The 21841-nt window shown below is 38.2% G+C and overlaps 1 long non-coding RNA gene across 1 annotated transcript in view; it reads right to left on the bottom strand.

The window, feature by feature from the left end:
- The window catches only part of LOC139079097 (uncharacterized), a 44637-nt gene extending 27054 nt beyond the window's left edge, over positions 1-17583 (bottom strand). The window contains exon 1 of the long non-coding RNA XR_011532403.1: positions 17390-17583. This is a non-coding gene — a long non-coding RNA (uncharacterized lncRNA). The remainder of the gene's footprint in view (positions 1-17389) is intronic.
- Positions 17584-21841: the final 4258 nt, after the last annotated feature.

The raw sequence follows: 21841 nt of genomic DNA on the forward strand, positions 1-21841 counted from the left end.
ATACGGGGAATTTTTTTAAAGAAAACAAAAGCAGAGACACTTGGAGTGAAATAAAAATGGAAAAATGTCTAAAAGAAACAAAAAAACAAACAATCCGCCAACAAAAACAACAAACTCTTTAAGAGCTCCTGATCCCAGGATCCAGCCTAGGCTCCGCCTACTGCTCCCAGGATGCTCTCCGTTCTTGTCTCTTGCCTACCTCTCTGCTCATATCTTATTGTTCCCAGTGTCACTAAGTGCAGGTTCACCCTGCTATCCGAAAGTTTGCTTTGTGCCACCTTGCTTTTACGAAAGAACCTACATTAGAACCTGTTTTCGCCAACAGAAAGAAATCCGAAGATTTTCGCTTTTACGAAAAAAGGCAAAAAGTGAAAATAGCTTTCAGTGTTTGTTTTGCAGCTAGCTGTTACAGAGGCTAAGCAGTCAAGCATGCTGTCATACTCAAGCCTCCTTCATCAGCCACGGCAGACAATGAACCATGACCTTTGACACTGAGGCAGGAAGACATGGGCGAAGGTGTAGAAATTGGTGACCTGCCTGCCCTGATGGATCCAGACGATGATGATGAGATGCTAATAGATGACCCTCTTCCTCTCTCACCTAGCCCCTCGTCTCCTGTATCTCCCAGCACCCCAACCTCCACTGACTCAGCCTAACACACCATCATCCCCACCACCACTTCTCAGCCTTCCAGTGTGCTTGCTGTCTTCCCACTTCTGGTAAGTGAAACTATACTGTTCACACATTATTTCTACTTTATATAGGGTGTGTATTTATCATATCATTCCTGCTTTTACTATATGTTAGTGTTATTTTAGGTTTATGTGTTATTTGGTATGATTTGGTAGGTTATTTTTTATTTTTTTTATTTTTTTTGCTGAGGAAGATTCACCCTGAGCTAACATCCTTGCAAATCTTCCTCTATTTTTTAGTGTATGGACTGCTAGCACAGCATGGTTTCTAACAGAGTGATGTAGGTCTGTGGGCGGGAACTGAAGCCACACTGCTGAAGCGGAGCATGCTGAACTTAACCACTAGGTCACCGAGACTGTCCCAGTAGGTTACATTTTGAGTCTGAGAATGCTCAAAAATTTTTCCTATGTAAATGAAAAGTAATCACTTCTTCACTAATTTAGCCATTGCAGGTTACAAAAGGTTTCCTAGGAAGCTCTACTTTGAGATAGTGGGGGAAACCTGTAAACTCTTACAGTATTACCTGTAGTTCCTTGTGCACTATAGGCTATTTCTTTTCTCTTTTCTTTTAAGGAGTAGGAGTTAAACTTTTTTTTTATTGAGGTCATAATAGTTTATAACATTATGAAATTTCAGTTATACATTATTATTCATCTTTCATGATACATATGTGCCCCTTTACCCCTTATACCCATCCCCAAACTCCCTTTCTCTCTGGTAACCACCAGTTTGATCTCTTTGTCTATGTATTTTTTTAACTTCCACATATGAGTGAATTGATATGGTGTTTGTCTTTCTCTGTCTGGCTTATCTCACTTAACATAATAGCCACAAGGTCCACATATGTTGTTACAAATGGCACTATTTTGTCTTTTTTCATGGCTGAGTAGTATTCCATTATGTATGTATAGCACATCTTCTTTATCCATTCATCAGCCGTTGGGCACTTGGGTTACTTCCCTGTCTTGGCTGTTGTGAATAATGCTGCAATGAACATAGGGGTGCATAAGTCTCTGAATTGTTGATTCCATGCTCTTCGGATAAATACCCAGTAGTGAAATAGCTGGGTCATATAGGATTTCTGATTTAATTTTTTGAGGAATCTCCATGCTGTTTTCCATAGTGGCTGCACCAGTTTGCATTCCCACCAGCAGTGTATGAGAGTTCTCTTTTCTCCACATCCTCTCCAACATTTGTTATTTTTTGTCTTGGTGGTTATAGTCATTCCAATGGGATTAAGGTGATACCTCAGTGTAGTTTTGATTTGCATTTCCCTAATGATTAGTGATGTTGAACATCTTTTCATGTGCCTATTGGCCATCTGTATATCTTCTTTGGAAAAATGTCTGTTCATATCCTTTGCCCATGTTTTGATCAGGTTGTTTGCTTTTTTCGTTGTTGAGTTGTCTGAGTTCTTTATCTATTTTGGAGATTACTCTTTGTGCGATATTTGATTTGCAAATATTTTCTCCCAGTTGATGGGTTCTTTCTGTTTTGTTCCTGATTTCCTTTGCCTTACAGAAGCTCTTTAATCTGATGAAGTTCCATTTGTTTATTTTTTCTTTTGTTTCCCTTGTCTAAGCTATTTCTTAAGTCTATGCCTTTGCTCACTCCCCTATACAGGAAATGTCACTCCCCCCACGACCCCATTCTAACTCCTTTACCAAGCATGTTTCTTACTCATCCTTTAAGCCTTAGCTTATGTTCCATCTACACAGAAACTTACCTTGGCCTCCATGTTATCCCTCAAACTCCCACCTCAGAATGAAGTACTCTCCCTAATGCTCCCAAAATGCTTCCAAATACTGAGCAATACTCATGTATACAGCTGTTTGTTTGTGAGTTTGCCTCTTTCTTTAGATTCTAAGTTTACCAATATTATTTTGGTGTCTTTAGAAGCTAGTACAGTACTTGGTACCAAATAAGTGCTCAAAATGTTTGTAGAATAATGAATTAATATATTCATGGCTACTAGAGATTTCAGAATCAGTATTTATGGGGCATTCTCATCCAACCTGACATGAAGTATTTTTTTCAACCTTATTTTTGGCAGCTGAATTGCAGGAGAGATGACATAATGACATCTACATGAGATCACAGGTTAAAATATTTCATTTATGAACTCATATCAGTTCATGTTTTCCAAAATGTGAAATGGCAATCTTTTGACCAAATTCATCACTTGCAGATAGGGTGGATCAAGTGTGTGCGTGTTGTGACTGGTGACTCGCAATGATGATAGATCACACTGCCTAACAGGCTGTCAGTTCCTGACATGATTTACAGTTCACAATAGAGACCACAAGGGAAGATGGAAGGCCACTTGGGGACCACCTGTTACAGGTGAGGAATGCAGTATGATTTTCAGCTGTTATGAAATCACCTCATCAGGAGGATTTGGAAGCCAGTCAATAGGCAGTGAGTAAACAAATATGTCAGGCAAACTAAGCACCATCAAATGATGGATTTCAGACATGGGAGTTCAGATAAAGCTAGGAGTTTCACACTGCTTCATTTAGTATTACTAGAACTGTGTAGGGGATTGTGGCATTACTAAATTCTGCTGTACATAAAAATGAAGCCACAAAAATGAACACTATTTCCTGGGGCAGTAATATCAAGCTGATATCATTCTATACAGTGTAAGTGATTTGTTTGTTTCAAGGCTCTAAGGATTATGATTGAAAAAAAATCACATAGCAAATGTTCTAATACAAACTGTGAGCAGAAACATGTTATTTATTCATAACCATACAAGCAAATATAATAAGGAAATCTTTTAGGAGAAGATAGAAGGAAGAATGCGTAGCCCTATGAATTTTTGGTGTGGGCTTGCAGATCGTTGGGTAGAATTCCATGTGGGGCTATTTCAGATTTGCAGAGAAGACAGTGACGTCTTCCTAAAAGTGCGTGGAACGTCATAAAAATGCAGAAAGTCTGGCTACACAAGGAACTGGAGCTTCCATTGGTTGCAGCATGGAAGTTTAATTGTTCTTGCTCTGGTTTTAATTTAAAAATTTTTTAAAGAACTCAGGAAGCAATTAAAGATGGCAGAGTAAAGACATTTCTGCCCTGTTCTTTGAAACCATCTTAAAACCAACACACAGAACAAAGAAGCAGAAACAAAAACTTGGAGGGCTGCCAAAGTGGTGTGAAATTTATATCTGGGTGAAATGAGGAAAGCAGCAGGAGGTGTGTTCCTCCATGTTTGCAGGAAGCAGGCAGAATTATCCAAAGGTAAGCTGCACTTTCGGAAAGGTCGCATCAGTGACCTCTTCCTTGGAACAGCAAGGGCTCAGTTGCTTTGTGGAATGTGGGCTATCACTAACCCTGTTGAGCAGAGAGGAATGACAGGGAAGGTGGAGCTAAGTTAAGTGCTTAAATATCATCTTTGGAAAAAAAAAAAGGGCAATCAGCCTAGGTGGGTAGAAGGGAAAATGTGAATGGCAAGCAATCTTTTAGTTGATTATCTGGTACAGAAAAGTAATGTAAACTCCAAATCATCACTCAAAATCTGGCAGCCTACTTTATTATGAGATACGGAAGGTATACTCTAACCCAAAAAGAATCAAAATCAAAATCCTAGGACAGCCTTTTGTTGGGAAACATTTCAAGAGAAGGGATCTGAATTCAAGCTACCTGAATATCCAACTCCCTCCACTGATGCCCTTTCTAACATCATCCTCTCATGCATACTTGGCCCAGGGAAAAACAGTAACAAGAAAGACAAACAGAAAGAAAGCACATGAGAGATACATAAAAAAATTCTGGAAGAGAAAATATAGAAAAAAGGTAAGAACATATCAAAAATATGAAAATTATGAGAAAGCTCTTCTCTGAGAATCCAAAGGTAATTTGAAAAGTAAAGTCTTCTGAATATGTATAGTAGTAAAGGTAACTACCAGATCTAACAGCAGAGAATATACTTTCCAAATGATATGACTAAAACACGTGCACACAAGAAACACAGATGAATAAATAAATAAACAAATAAATAAAATTAAACTATTAAAAGTATAACATGAAATAAAACACTAGAGCTAATTGTTATGTCAGTAAATGCAAGTGGGATAAAATCACCCGTTAAAAGTAAAGGACTTTCAATTATGATCAAAAAGTAATATAGGTCCTATATATGATATTCATTGAAAATTAAAATAAGGGCTGGATGTAAAATACAGGTTAACAAATTCAAACTGAAAGCAAGTAAGGATCTTTTTGTCAAAATTATAGAAGATCTAATTTTAGGGAAAACACATTAAGCTATCAAATAAAACACAGAATAATGAAAAGATCAAAATCCACAATCAAGATTCATTATGAATCTCCATAAATTAGCATATTATCAAAATTCAAAATGCCAAAATTTCAGCAAATATAACCAATAGGCAGAAAATACAATATTAGGAGCAGACTTTAATTAGCCTCTCAGCCCTTAACAGATACATTAAACAAATATTAAGTAATGTTTAGAGGAAATGAATAACACAGTTGAAATAATTATTCTTAATAGACAACAAAATATATACTTACAATTAGAATAGAGCCTTTTTTCAGTTGCCACTGAAAATTTATGCATTGATCATGTTTTATGCCACAACGAAAACCTCAGCAAATTCCACCAAGTAGATCTTATATGCACCACACTTCAAAATCATAATAAAATAGCATCAGAAACCAGTAATATAGAAAACACACCTTAAACCACATATAAATTAAAATACATGTTAAAACAACATGGGCAGAAAAATCAAAATTTATGTTATAGAATAAGTAGGAATATTAATTATAAAACTTTATGTCTATCAAATTTTATAAAATAGGTATATTTCCAGTGCTCAAAGTAAAATATGTTGCACCAAATACTCATGTTACTGAAGTAGTAAATAAATGAATAAAATCTTAGTATAAGAGATAATGTCTAATAAAAGCAATAGATAAACAGAAATAATAAATAAATGAAGTTATATAGGGTGAGATAAGCTAATATTTACTATGGGGATATAATAAAATAATACATAAAACTAAGAGCTATTTCTTTGGGATGAAAAATTCTATAACAGAAAATAGAGTTATCTATCAGATAAATTAATTACTGCAAAAAGAAGAAAGTCAGATTCTCAAAAAACAAATTAAAAATGGATGTATAATCACAGATACAGAATTATAGAATAGTAAGTTTCTAAATGCCATACAAATAATTTTTTAAACCTGAATGAAATAAATGATCTTCTGCGAAAACAATCTGTATGATGCCAGAGGATATAGAAAATCTATAAAGGCTGATTATCCCCTAAAAGGACACCAAATCAAATAGCCTCACAGGCAAATTATATAAAAGCACCAAGGATAAGGAAAGGTATTAGAAGGAAGAGAAAGGAAGAGAGAGTGAGAGCAAGAGCAAGAAGGAGATGTAGAGAACGGAAGAGAAGTTTCCAAATTCCTTCTGTGAACACCATGACCTTGATGCTAAGACCTGGAAAACAGAGCACACACACACACAAAACTAACAAATGGCACATATGAATAATGCCTCAAAAATTCTAAAAACTACACTGGCAAATAGAATCCAACAGCCGTTTAGAAGAATCATATGTCATGACGAAGAAATGGTTTTCTCTAGGAATGCAAGAAGGGTCAATAATGGGAAACCTTTACATCTAATTTAGTGTAAAAAAGAAAAAATACGCATAATAAAATTCATTATTAGCTAATACATGGAAATTTCCTTAACGTGCACACACGTATACACACAAAGATACAAGTCAGCTTCATCCTTACTGATGAAACACTAGAAATACTCCCATTAAATTCAAGACAAACACAAAACCCAGAATTGTGAAAAAATAGATTAATAAATTCAAGTACTCAAATATCATATGGTCATATCAACTTAGGCAGCAAAAGTATTTGAAAAAATCCAACGTTCGTTTGTGATCAAAACTCTCAAAAAGTTAGGAATAGAAGTGAACTACACAACTTGATAAAGAGTATCTATAAAAACCCTACAACTAACATCATAATTAATAGTGAAAGACAATGCTTTCCCTCTAAATTAGAGGAATGTAAGGTAACGATATCCATTCTCATTTCACCACTCTTGTTCAACATAATACTGGAAATTCTAACCTATGCAATAAGGCAAGGAAAATAAAAGGCATATAGATAGGAAAGGGGAAAGTAAAACAGTCCTCATTTACATGATTATGTGGAAAATCATTAGGAATCTACAAAAAAAAATTTAAACACTTCTAGAGCTAATATGAGTTCAGAAAGGTCTCAGGTTACAAGACCAATACAAAAAAATCAATTTCATTTGGGGCTGGCTTGGTGGCATAGTGGTTAAATTGTCACGCTCTGCTTCTGCGGCCTGGGGTTTGCCAGTTTGGATCTCTGGTGAAGACCTACGTACCGCTTTTCAAGCCGTGCTGTGGCAGGCATCTCACATATAAAGTAGAGGAAGATGAGCACTGATGTTAGCTCAGGGCCAGTCTTCCTCAGCAAAAAAGAGGAGGATTGGTGGTGGATGTTAGCTTAGAGCTAATCTTCCTCAAAAAAATAAAATCAATTTCATTTTTGTATATTAACAATGAACATGGGAAAAGAAAAATTAAAAACGGAATACTATTTACAATCACTCCAAAGAAAATGAAATACTTAAGTATAAACTTAAGAAAACACGTACAGAATCTGGATGCTGAAAAAAATGAAATGCTGAAAGAAATCAGAGACCTAGAGAGATATACTGTGTCCAAGGAGGGGAAGACTCAACATGTTAAAGATGTCACTTCTCCCCAAATTGACGTACAGATTCAACACAATTCCTATAAAAGTACTAGTAAATTTCTGTAAATGTAGACAAAATCATTCTAAAATATATGTGGAAATGCAAAGGAACTAAAATAGCCAAAACCATTTTGAAAAAGAAGAACACCGTTAGAGAAATCAGTCTCATTACATAGGTACAGTAATTAAGATGGTGTGACATTGGCAGAGGGATAGATACATAGATTAGTGGGACAGAATAAATATCCCAGAAGAGGTACACACAAATATGCCCAATTGATTGTTAACAAAGGTGCAAAGGCAATTCAATGGAAGAAGGATAACTTTTCAACAGAGCAATTGGACTTCCCTTGACAAAAAGTGACCCCCAACCTAGACCTCACCTAAACCTCAACCTCAACCTAGACCTCACCCCTTACATAAAGATTAACTCAAAATTGATCAGACACTTAAATGTAAAACATAAAACTAATAAGACTTCTAGAAAAAATCATAGGAGAAAAATCCTCAGAAACTATGGCTTGGCAAAGTGTTCTTAGAAGCATGATTTATAAAAAAAAAAAAGCATAAAAAATGAATAAATTGGATCATCAAAATTAAAATTGTTTGCTCTGTGAAAGACCCTGTGAAGAGTATGAAAAGAGAAGCTATATATTGGGAGAAAATATTTGATAATCACGGATTCAACAATGGAGTAGTATCTAGAACATGGAAAGAACTCTTAAAATACAACAGTAAATAAAATAAATTAGAAACCTTTAGATAATGGTCAAAAGATATGAAGAGAATTTCACTGAAGAAGATATAGAGATGGCAATAAGCACAGGAAAAGATGTTCAAGATCATTAGTCATTAGAGAGATGTAAATTAAAACCACAATGAGATATCACTATATACCTCCTAGAATGATAAAAGATAAATGTAACACCAAATGCTGGTGGGCATACCAAGAAGCTGGATCACTCATTCATTTCTGATATGAATGTAAAGTGGTGCAGCCACTCTGGAAAAATCTATGGCAGTTTCTTACAAAACTAAGCATGTGCTTACCATTGACCCAGCAATTTGCGCTGGTGAGCATTTATCCCAGAGAAGTGAAGACTTATGCTCATGCAAAAACCTGGACACAATTGCTCATATCTGCTTCATTTGTAGCAGTCCAAAAGTGAAAACAACCCAAATGTCCTTCAATGGGTGAGTGGTTAAAAAAAACTGTCACACATCCACACGGTAGAATATGACTCAGCAACACAAAGGAAGGAACCATTGATACACACTTACAAGGATTTCAAGAGAATTGAGCTGAGTGAAAAAAGGCAATCGAAAAAGATTTCATACTGTATGGTTCCATTTATATAATATTTTGTAAATGGCAAAATTAGAGGGATGGAGAACAGATTTGTAGTTTTCAGGGGTTAAGCGAGAGGTAGGAAGGTGGCTGTGGATATAAAAAGGTAGCGGGACGGTCCTTGAGGTGGAATGGTTCTGTAACTTAACTGTGGTGGTTTTCACACAAATCTACCCATGTGATAAACACACACACAGGCACGTGAGTGAATGTCAAACTGGTAAAATCTGAACAAGTTTGGTGAGTTCTATTAGTGTCACTTTCCTAGTTGTGATATTGTACTGTAGTCTGCAAAATGTTACCAGTGAGGGAAACTGGGCGAAAGGTATATGGAATGTCTTTGTCTTATTTCAACTGCAAGTGAACCTACAATAACCTCAAAATAAAGTTAAAGAATGTCACCATGGTTAATGAAACCAAAAATAAAATGGAAAGGAAAACAACAAGCTGAAAAAACTGGCAGGGCATATGATGTTGGGCTCATCACTTCCAACATATTAATTTTAAAAACAGTAGAAAATGGGGCCCGGATTATGGACGGATCATTCATAGAAAGGGTGACACAAAAAAACTTTTAAATACATGAAAATATACTCATATTTCTCATCATAAGACCAATGCATTTCAAACTACAATAAAATATCTTTTTTCACTGTTAGATTTAGAAGGATCAAAAGGTTTGATAATAAATGGCACTGGCAGGAGGTATGAAGACAAAAGCACTTTAGTGCACTGTTGGTCAGAATATAAATGGACGTATTCCTTTGAAGGCTATCTGGCAATATCTATCAAAATTAAAAATTCACTTGTCATTTGAAAGAAATTTCACTTCCAGAAGTTTGTTTAACAGGTATGCTAACCATGTATAAAGCGCAATATGTATAAATATTGTATGTAATAAGGAAGAACTGGAAATTGCATAAATGTTCATTAAAGGCCAGCGATTCAATAAATTATGGCACGACCATGCAGTAAAATATGCTATTAAGAGTGATGAGGCAGCTTTCTGTAATCTGATATAGAGTGATCTCCAAATTAGTGTTAAGAGAAAAATCACAAGATCATGAATAGTGTGTATAACATATCTTTAATTGTGTAAGATTAAAAGATACATATACATTGATGTATATATATGCACAAACACACACATGCACTTTTAGATACCTGTGTTTCAGGAGAGTTCACAGAAATAATGGTGGCTTCCTCCAGGAAGGCAGTGGGGATCTCAATTTGGAGAGCTGCATCCATTCTCTTTTGAGCCCATTGTCCGTCTTCAAATAGTTAACGTATGCGTCTATTTTCATTATTGATGTGTCCCCTCGAAGCCTAACATTTGCTTACTACATTGTAGTGGCTAAATAAACATTTGTTGAGTTGAACTGAACAATATTTCTATGTTATTCACCCTCGAGGAGTAAGTCAACATTTCAACCATCAATTACTTTTATTCGTAGAAAGGTCTATACTTTTCACAAACCTTTTCTAATACACCATCTTATTTAGTCCTCAAATGTTTTTCAAGTTATGCAAAGTATTTCTAAGTTTTCCCGATGTGCGTATTTCAATTATGTCCTGCAATGAAGTCATTGGTACATCTATAACAATTGCATTCCTTTATTATAAACTTTCGATTCACATTTTGTTGCTTTTCCCAGTTGCCTGACACTTTTCTCTTCTGTATTTTACCCTTCTGGCCAGTTCTTCTCCTTGCTCTCCTGCGTTAATCACCTACCACACTCTTTATTACCACATCTATGATTCATTATTCTTTTTTTCCTGCTTTCTTTTTATTTATAAAACACTCTCTAAAAACAGAAAGAAAGAAAGAAAGAAAATTGAGCTAGTTCTCTTTGTGTCCTTCAAGTACTCCTTTGAAATCTATTTGGAAACTAAATGCTGCAATTTCTCCTCCCCACCCCACCCCCACCCGGCTTTCTATAGAGCAACAATTCCTTCTCCAGCCCACGAATTATTGGCTCAGGCCAGCAGTTTGTCATAAAATATTCTACATGACATCCATGCTTTGTCCTAGCTCTTCTATTTCCTGCAGACTCTTAAAGATCTTTTTTAATATCCTTATTCTCAAATCCATCAATTTCCGTGTTATAAGGCGAAAAGGCCTTTGCAATTACTCTATGTAATACTTTCCTGCCTTCTTTTTTAAGGACCTCATCCTGTATTCCTCTTTGTGCTTCATTTAATGGGTTCTTTTGAAAGGTTAGCCTTTTCTAGTTAGCCCCACTTAATAGTACTATTTACACTTCTGTTTCCGTTTTCTGGACCTTTTACCCTTCTCCTAAATTCTTTAAAAACCTTGGTACTCCACTCCTCAAAAATATGATCACGCTGTGTCCATTTCCAGAAGAATTCATTTTTTTCTTGCTTTTGATCAGTTGCTTATGGGAATTAACAACTTTGTACTTTTATCTATTTAATTTCTTACTTTTGAAATAGTTCTGTAAAAAAACCCCACAACAAAACCAAAAGCTCTGTGATCATTTGTGATTTCTCTTTAGACATTGTCTTGATCTGTCTTTTTTTTTCCAGTGAGGAAGTTTAGCCCTGAGCTAACATCTGCTGCCAATCTTTGCTTTTTGCATGAGGAAGATTGTCCCTGAGCTAACAGCTGTGCTAGTCTTCCTCTATTTTGTATGTGGGATGCCACCACAACATGGTTTGTGAGCAGTGTGTAGGTCTGTGCCTGAGATCAGAACTGGCAAACTCTGGGCCACTGAAGCGGGGTGTGTGAACTTTTCCACTGTGCCACCTGGCCAGCCTTGATCTCTCTGTCTATTTTTATCACTTAGGCTCAATGCTCAAGTCATCTTGATCACTCTAGAAGGTTTCTAGAAATGTCTGGATCTTGCTTCTTCTTGCATTTGTTCTTTGGGTTTTCAAGAGTTTGTTTACAGTTTTCTCATTGTTTTCTGTTCCTTTAGTAATCCTGTCTGTTGATGATATCTCCAAAATTTCTATTTTGAGCTGTAGGGTAGGTCTGGCTGCTTTATTGGACATGATGCTACATAACCAACCAGTTTGAAATGCATTGGAGTACAAAAACTAGAATTCGGGGCCCGGTGGCACAGCGGTTAAGTTCGCATGTTCTGCTTCTGGGCGGCCTGGGGTTCACCAGTTTGGATCCCGGGTGCAGACACGGCATCTCTTGGCACGCCATGTTGTGGTAGGCATCCCACATAGAAAGTAGAGGAAGATGGGCATGGATGTTAGCTCAGGGCCAGGCTTCCTCAGCAAAAAAGAGGAGGACTGGCAGTAGTTAGCTCAGGGCTAATCTTCCTCAAAAAAAAAAACCAACAAAAAAACCACGAGAATTCATTTTGCTCAGTCTGTGCTTGTTGATTAGAGGGGATATTTGTGCTCTAGGCTGAGGGTTGGCTAACCTTGGGCTGAGCCTTCGGGATTGGCTTTGGGTTTGCTCCACATCCCTCATTCTCCTTGCACTGACGGTTACTGGTCCTGTTCTTCCTGTAATGAAGCACGCAAGGCCCATGCAAGCATGTTTAAAGGCTCTGCTCACATTACCTCCTCTAACTTCCCACTGGCCAAAGCAAGTCTCACATATACTCCGTTTCCTCTGCTACACTGCACAGGAGGGAGTGGAGAATGGAAAACAAGTGTGCAATCTACTACAGCTGTAAGTAGTCTGCTCCTTTGGAAACCCGATGTCTGTGCACTCCCTTCTTCCTCTTCAAGCAGACACACCCTGATGTCTCCCCCGCAGTCATTGCATCATGCTCCTCATTCATCTCTCTGGATGATGTGTAATCCCCTCCATTGGTTCTTAATTTGGCTCCCCATAGTTGAGTTAACTAGATAATTTTATTAGCATAAAGACATGAATAACCTCTTTGGTGCACAATGATCATCGAATCTTGCTGAGCAGAAATGCTGACAGCTCCCTGGCCTGGCTGTGGAGTGAGCTGTTTAGTATGTCCTGGTAGCCTTGGGCTCTGCTCTTCAGCAAGAACTCTCTTGTCCATTTTCTTTTGTGGTTCCCTGACTTTGGGATAGTCTTCCTTTTCCATTAATCTGTGGCCCCATCTGAGGTAGACATTCAGGAGCATCTCCTTCCTAAGGATCATACATATAGAACAAATCACTTCCTGTTAACATGGGTTCAGGATCCAATGGACCATTTTTGGACAGTAAGTTACCCAAAAAAATATAGCAGGTTTTCAGCATTGTTGCTTTTTGGCCATTTCCAACTGTGAGTAAACACGGCCAAAGATCTTGGATAAATAGAATTTTTAAGCTTGAGAACTCTGGTCTTTTATTTATAGACCTCTGTGCTCTGCCCATCCAAAAAATTCTCAGCTTGCTGTCTGCTACATTGAGGATATCTGAAATAGTGCAGCATCTTTGCCAGCATTCTCACAACTTCTGTGTGGCGGGGCACCAGTCATATTTATTGCTGACTGCCATTTGCAGACACTTCTTTTAAATGCTTCAATCTAGAGCATAAACAGTTGGCCTTTTAAACCTGAAAGTTTTCAAATTACCAGACTCTCAGTCAGCTGAGATTGCAGGTTTTAGGCAGAGTGCCTCCCTTAGCCAAGATGCGGATCTTTCCATTTCAGCTGTCAGACTGGCCAACCAGTTCCACCTTGAATTCCTCATTCTTTTAGGATTTTGCTGACAACCCATGCCAACATTCTGCACATATTTTACTATTTCTTTTATCACTATGTATAGTCTTTGTCAGCATATGGTTGGCCTTCCAATGTATGGTACTTGACGATTTGACTAAATATTCTGTCAGTATATAATTAGGGTCTTGAAGTTTTCAACTTTCACTAGTTGAGTCATTATTATGCACCTACCCAGCTCTTCTTCCATTCCAGTGAAACGTTTTAGTTTCTGTTACTTGAAGAACTTCACTTCCATATACTAGATCAGTTGGATTACGTTTTGAATGCATATAACTGGAAAAAGAAATAGTGGAAATGGCAGTGGTTTAATCAATACAGATGTTTATTTCTCTCTCATGTAAAAGAGAAATTTTAAGGTAAATGATCTAAGCCTGCTCTGGCGGCCTCAGTATGTTACTATGGGACAAATCTATTTTCTTTCTGCTCCTCCATTTTTAGCATGAGGCTTCCTTCTTTGAGGTCAACTCATAGTCTAAAGTGGCTGCTGTAGCTCCAGCCATCACTTATGTGGTAGCAGGAAGAGATGGAGAAGGATAAAAGAGTATCCATTTACTTTGAATGAGTTGGTTCCCTTTAAGCAGCCTTCTCAGAAGATCATAGCAAAATCATAAGCTTACACCTCATTGGCTAAGTTGCTGTGAGCACTATTGAGTTGATTCTGACTCCTAGCGACCCTGTGTACAGCAGAGTAGAACCCTGCCAGGTCTTTTTGTGCTATCTTCTCACCTTCTGGTGCTGTATCGGACAGTGCTTCACTGCTGTTCATAGGGTATACATGGCCAATTTTTTTAGAAGTCAGTGGCCAGATCCTTCTTCCTAGTCTATCTTAATTTGGAAACTCCACTGAAACCTGTCCATTATGAGTGACCCTGCTGGTATTTGAACTCCCAGTGGCATAGCTTTCAGCATCACAGCAACATGCAACTGCCACAGTATGACAACCGACAAATGGGTGGTGTGGTTCCCTCACCAGGAAAATGAACCTGGGCTGCGGTGGTGAGAGTGCCGAATCTTAACCTCTAGAATGCCAGGGCTGGCTCAGTGCCCAGGACTTACATGTATAATCTTGTCTTGCTACAAGGAATGATGGGAAGTGTAGTATTTTATTTGTTAACTGAATACAATTGAGATTTAGTTATTAAGGAAGAAGAGGATCATAGGTATTGGAATTCTGCAATTAATAGCCTGGACCAGAGATTTTGCCTTTAAACTTTTGTTTTCATTTTTTTTAAAACACGCTCAGTTAAACTTCGACATCTTGAAAGGACAGAAAATAGCCTCTCTCCTTTATCATTTTTGTATCACAATTTAAGTCATCCCTATTAAAACAGCAACTTGCTCCCCATATACATATGCCACATTTCCAACCTTTGTAAGAATTAATTTCACTCATTACTCCAGTCTTATTAAAAAAGACAGAATCTTTTTCTTTATATAGCACAGCAATAATTCTTTTGCACAGATCTTGTCAGTCTGACTGGTCGATTTCCTTTTCTTTAAAGTACATTCCAGACTGCCTCTGTGTTTATCTAAAAAGATTTTTTTTAATGCCTCATTTAATAATTTCATTCTGCAGATGAGAACACTGAGGCCTGGAAAGAGTGTATTAAGCCCTTTCATGTCATGCAGCAAGGAATTAATAGACAGTCTTTGTGCCTATATTCTTGGCTTTGTTTGCAATGAAATGTGTCCACATATCACTTTTTTGGTTTTTTTCCCCACTCAGATTCCCGTCTACCCTTTTTGGTTATGCAGTGAAAGTCTCCTTCAACCATTCTTATTATATGCAGGAGATAAGTCATGACCCAAAATAATATTTCCTTTTCAAATTTCTCTTATGGATGGGGATGGAGCATAGTATATTCATAAATCTGATATTTCCTCTCACTGAGGAAATCACACACACGATCATATATCTTCCACTTCAAATCTCATATATCTTTGAACATTTACATTTGTGTGATTGGCAACCCTTCTCCCTTTATGAATTTTTTTTCCCTTTTGGCCATTGTAAAGAGCCCTGAACCAAGTTCCTATCTATGCAAAAGTAAATTCTCCTCTTTGTCCTACTTCTAAAATGAATCTCATTTTCCTCCCTCTCATCCATGCCTTTTGTTGACTAAGTTAACAACATTTACAGAGTACCTTTGGCATGCAGGGTACGAGAAATCTATGACTTAAAGTGGGAGCATGCAACACAAATAACATGAAAACATATATTTTGCTTGATCCCTGGAAGTTTCCTTTCAACTCCCAGGTCTCTTTCCCTACTGTGATTTTCCTCCTACTGCTTCTCTTTATCGCTAGAACACAGCATGTAGCGAGCAACCATCAACGTTTTTGCATAGTGTTGAACCTCAGACTCTGCTGTGGCAACATCTCTTTCTGCTCTCTTCTTTATCCTTCAGCATCTCATTTGCAGCAGATAAATGACTTGTAGTGGTTGCTTGGCTGGGAGACGGGAAGTTTTGGCTTGATGTGTGACACAGAGTAAATTCAGGACTTACCACGTGCACATTTATGGGTTATGCTTTTGGTATTTTTGGTATTGCAATTTTGATTTTTTTCATGCTAAATTCCACCTGACCTTGTTCACACCATTTTTTCATCTTTTCATACATCTCTTGGAGGTTATGCTTGACCTCAACCCTCTCTTGTGGTGTTCATTTTCCTAATTCTTACCCTTGCCCAAGCCCCACGCCACTGTCCCTTTACCCCAGGTAGCAGCATTGAATTCTTTCCAAACCGCACTATTGATTTCTGCAACAGAGATAATCAGGAATATAGTTCCTAATGTGATGGCCCGCACTCAATAAGTGGAAATTGTTCTTCTCCTCTTTATTAAGTGATCTTCATCATACTTTTTCATGGTGAATATGACTGGCATGGAATGAGCGAACCAAAGTATAAGATATTGATAGGGCTAGTTAAACACTATCCAGCTAATTATTATTACAGTAAGGCAAATAGATTTAAAATCTCCCTCATTGACTTAGACTAAATAAATGACTTCATTCTTGCAAATTACATCCCCTTCACAGAGCTCTGCTCCTCTTTAGTTTTCAGTGTAATATGAGACAGAAGAGGCAAGGAGTTTGCAACAAGACACCCTTAAATTTAAGCCTTGGCTCTATTGGTTACCATTATGTGAAACTGGTAAGTTATTTGAATGCCTTGTAACTCAGTTTCTTTTGGGTGTGAGTTAAGGACTATAACACCTCCCTTGTTGGGATGGCGTGAGCATAAATTGGAAAAACCATATCCAACTTGCCTGGTGCATAGTATAGGTCCACAAAAGTTAGTTCTTTTATTCTAATGACAGTTATTGGATACGAAACCAGTGGCATTTATTGGATACTACTTAAAGTTTTTACATATATCTTCTTTTTTCTTTCCCATATCCATTCATAAGTCTTACTAATTATTTTTCAGTTATATTCTTGAATCTCTAAATGAAAGTATGTTCTTTCCCATTTTTCAAAAAGACACCAAGGAAAGAGAAAATAAACCAGCAATTTGGATAAGAAAATACAGCTTTTAGCCCAGGTTAAACCTGTTGCTGGGCATACCTGTTTCCCTGGAAGTCTGAGGTAAAATATGCTGCTTCCTGGTGATAAAGAATTGATGTGATTTTATTTTGAATGAGCTTTGAGGGGAAAAAGCCATATTTCTTCAGCATTTTCTCATCTTATCTATCTAAAATGGCAACTGATTTAGGTAAAAGCTCTTTAGGAACTGGTCTTATAAACTTAGCTCTAATAAACTAAATGTCAATGCGATAAAAAATAAAATCCTTACTAAGGGAAAAAAACCAACTTTGTGCCACTTCTGAAAAATGTGCTTTGCCGCAGCTCTGAGAGGCTTTTTGGTGTACTCTTGGGGTCCATTCACTTACTTTTCACAGAGCACAAACTTCCAGGGAGAGTCTGGCTGAACAAGCCACGGTATTTCTCTCAGTAGGTGGTGGCAACGAGGCACGAGAAAGCTCCTTTTCCTTCTTGACGAGCCTTTGCTTCAGAAGATCCAGCGTGCACAAATCTGAGGAAGAAGGTCCCTGCTCATCATTCACAGGTGATGAGTGTCCAGGGTCTAAGTTGACAAAGGGAGAAGATGGGCTAATTCCAACATAATGACATTTTACAGAGAAAACTGTAAGGTCGTTTACATAAAGGTCAAAAATTGACTCACAGATATGGAGTGGTTAAGATGTATCTTAGTAGCAAACACGGGGAGAAAACACCCTCTTCATTTTGTCCCTACTTCAGTTCCTTCAGTGCTTTCTCAAACCATTCTACTGTTTAGCACAGCTGCTGACTTCTCTACGTGTCATTCTGTTCTCCATTTTGCTCTCGCTGGTCCCACTCCCATCACACTGGACTTCCTCTAATTCCTGGAAAACTTTCTGTGCTCTGATTTGACCACGGGCCTTCACACGTTATTTCCTCTTTTTTGCATGGATAGCTCTCATCTATTTTTAGCCAAGGTCTCAGATTAAACACCAGGGAACACTGCCAGGCCTCCATATCCCACTGGGTTACGTGCTTGCAGAGTATCCCTACCCCAGCTATTTTATTACCAGGTCCTGCGACATCACTTGCAGGTTCCAGGGCAAACGGAAAAGGCAAGGCTCTGGCTTGTTCTTTTGTTAGTCCCTTCCTATAACTCGATGCCTCCTAGAGACCTTGTGAACCTCAAAGCTGAGCCCTGCCCCGTCTGTCTTTTGGGGCCAACCTCTCACCCCTCTCAACTTTGGTCTGTATCAGACATTGCCTGTACTACTATTCATAGAATTTTCATGCTAACTTTTCGGTAGTGGGTGGCTAGGTCCTTCTTCCTAGTCTGTTTTAGTCTAGACGCTCCGCTGAAACCTGTCCCCCATGGGGGACCTGTGGCATAGCTTTCAGCATCACAGCAACGTACAACCGCCAAAGTAGGACAACTGACACGTGCATGGTGTGTTTCCCTGACTGAGAAAGGAATGCCAGGCGCAGTGGTGAGAGCGCGGAATCTTAACCACTAGACCACCAGGTCTGGCTAGGGCCCTAGCTGCAACGGGGAAATCACCCTCCCCTTCTCAAGGGCCACCATCTCCACACACGGGGGACAGAAGACTCTCAAACAATTGCGCTCTCTGCCCTGAAACACGCTTGACGGAGTGTGAGTGTGGGGCAACTACCAAGCTGCCTGCTAAACCTGCTATGGCATTGTCAGCCTGGGGCAGGGATGCATGCTGCGCACACACACGCACACGCGCACGCGCGCGCGCGCGCACACACACACACACACACACACACAAGTGCCCCGCAAGATGCCTTGAGACCATGCATCCGACCCCGACTCTCCTTGTGTGCACACAAAGATGCCCCCTAGAGGTGATGGCAGAACACAGGCCTCCCTCCACCGTGGAGCCCTATTTCTACCCCAGTGGAGGGCAGCAGTGGCTGGGACACCAAAGGAAAGAAAGCTGGGAGCTGGGGACCCTCCTGGGGAGGTGGGGGAGGCAGTGAGAGGCCAGACTGCACATGAGCTCACGCAAGCTCCATTGTCCCATTAGAGTTTATTTACAAAACACTAATTCAAAGATGAAAGTATTAAACATTTCAAGGCAGCCGCCGCAGGCCTTTGAACTTCAAGAGCTTGGCCCTTCTGAGTACATGGCCCTGTGTGCCTGTACTGCCTGCTGCCTGTGAAGCTGGCTCTGTTTATAACTGAGCCCTCCTTATTTTTATCCCCATTAAATTGTATCCTTTCCCTCACAGAATGTAAGCTGCATGAGGAGAGGGTCCATATCTATAATAAACGTTTAATAAATATTTGTTGAATGAGTAAATGAATGGACTAATGAAGCCCTTCCATTAGTTGGTGCGTGTTCCTAATCGATGTGGAAGACGCACGTAGCACCCTAAACCTCATGCTGTCCTCTTTGTTTATGCCAGTTACTCTCACCTCTGCGGCCCCTGCAGAATGTCAATGCTCTTGTTCAAGTGCTCATCATTTTTCTCCAGGACAACTGGAAAGCACTCATAATGGGTTTCTTAGCTTCCAGGGTCATATTCTAAACTATAGATACGTTCATTCAACTTTTCTGCTTAGAAAATGTGCTGGCCACCATTGTCCAGAAGCTAAAATCCTGACCTCTTCTTGTGATATCCAAAACCTTCCATAATATGGTCCCAATGTATTTTGTAGGATTAATTTCTTTCTACTTCTGCTTTATATGGAAACATATTTGTTCTTCCAATTCCAGATTAAATAACTGAAGACCTGTCCCCTCTCATGTGAAATCTCTTTAGGTTATACCATCAGCTTTGGAGGGCAGTGTCTCTCTCTCCTCTGCACTTCGAGTCCTTTGTGATACCGTAGTATCGACTGAATAAATGGTCAAGTTAAACTGTAGCCTTTTTACTCTAAAAATTGAATTTCTATTATTAAATAGCAACTTTTGGGATGCTGCTTAACAGTGTTGAATTCAATTAACATTTTAGTTTACCATTTTACCATGTTGTATATTAAGGGTGTTTATGTACCAATATCTATGTTAGGTCCCAGGGGAACAAACAAACAAAAGTGATTGTCGTGAACCACCCCCACTCCAGAGAAGTGCCTGATCTAATAGGAGACAGAGATAGACAAAATGAAATGCACTATTATAAGCATTATAGTAAATGCAAAGAAAAAGTTGTCTTTGACAATTAATGTATTTCCGGAGTTAGGAAAATCATGATGGTGAGTGTACTAGGAACTGAAAACTCTGAGTATTTTGGAAAGAAGTAGTTTCTAGAAAATAGACAAGACTATGGAGTAACTTGAAAGTCATTCAGTTGAAGATGAATTTCTTTTATTTTGCACACTTTTAGAGAACAGAAATAGAAAAATAAGTGGAAGTTATGAAGACAAAGGTTTTGAATCAGGGTGAAGATCTTTCTGTAAAGGAGAGTATTGAAAAACAGACGGGATTTCCTCAGGAGGTGAGGACTTCCCCATTGCTAGAGTTGTTCAAGTAGGTGCGGAATGACTAGCCTCCCTTGTTGACTCTGTAAAGTACAATGAAACAAGAATATTTATGATGAACTGATTTGGTATAGCAGATAGCGGTGTGCAAAATCAGAATTTTAGCCCATGCACTTTGTTTTCCTGATCATATGAGATAGATGCTGACCTCTTTGACTCCATTTCCTAATCTGATAAGTGGAGACAATAAATTGTGCTTTAAAGGGTTGCTCTGAGAATTAAATGGGATAAAGTAGTCGAAAGTACTCTTAAAATGTAAAGTGCTGTAAAATATGAGTTATTATTATTTATGTTGATAATAAGAAAAATAATAATAGTCACATGCATTATTTCACTCTCTATAGTCCTAGAAGATAGACAAAAAAGTTATCTTCTCATCTTACACGTAAGAAAAGTATCAGATTACAAGTCACCCTCCCATAGACATAGCTGGTCAGTGGGTGGCAGAACTGGGAGTCATGGCTTCTCCCATAGAGATAAGAATCATTTCCCCTGCAGCACACTGTCTTTCTGGTGATGGAGAGCCTATGACATTTTACAGTTGCCAAAGTACTTTGGACCAAAGATGCTCAAGTTATTATAGACTCTGTTTAGACATCATTCTCTAAGTGAAATGCTTATGTGATTTTTCACTCAGGGTACAAGGATAAAAATAACAAATGTTGGCTAGATCTACCCTTTCTTCAGTAAAAAAACACCTTTCTTTAATAAACATTGACAGGTCTTTTTTCAAACAGGAGCTTTAAAAAGACACAACAAGGGATTAATCAAGATGAACTGAATACCCAGTATGGAATACCACACATATATATGAAATTATAAATGATATGCAGAACAGCTACTATTTTACTTTTGGTGTTAATTACCAGCCCCCATTATGCTGGTAACTGCTTGGGTCATATCTCCGCTCTTGTTCTTTTCATCTACTGTCCTTATTTTGCATGTTCTCTTATTTAAGTGTTCTAGTTCTTGATTCCATAGTGGCTCGTGATGAACCAAACATTCTTGTGTGACAAGGGGGACATACTGTCTACAGGATGTTCTCAGTAATGACTCAGTGTTTAGTCATATAAATGTGGATACTTTCTGCCTAAACTGTTTTGATGTTTATTCTAATTGCTGTTCCGTAAATGTTTCAAGAAAGGAACTTTAGGAGATGTGACGACTCTCCTAAATGTTGTCCTCTATAAAAATCCAATGTTCTTTGTGAAAATTTTCTGGGGCTTCAATGACAGCTCTTTTTATAGTTTTCCTTGCATTTAAGGGTAGAAAATGAGTATCTTCTAGTCTGAGTGCTACGTTGTATACCCTCTGCTATTATTTAAGTGTTGTCATT

This window comes from Equus przewalskii, chromosome 24, assembly GCF_037783145.1.
Source record: "Equus przewalskii isolate Varuska chromosome 24, EquPr2, whole genome shotgun sequence".
NCBI classification, from domain to species: domain Eukaryota; kingdom Metazoa; phylum Chordata; class Mammalia; order Perissodactyla; family Equidae; genus Equus; species Equus przewalskii.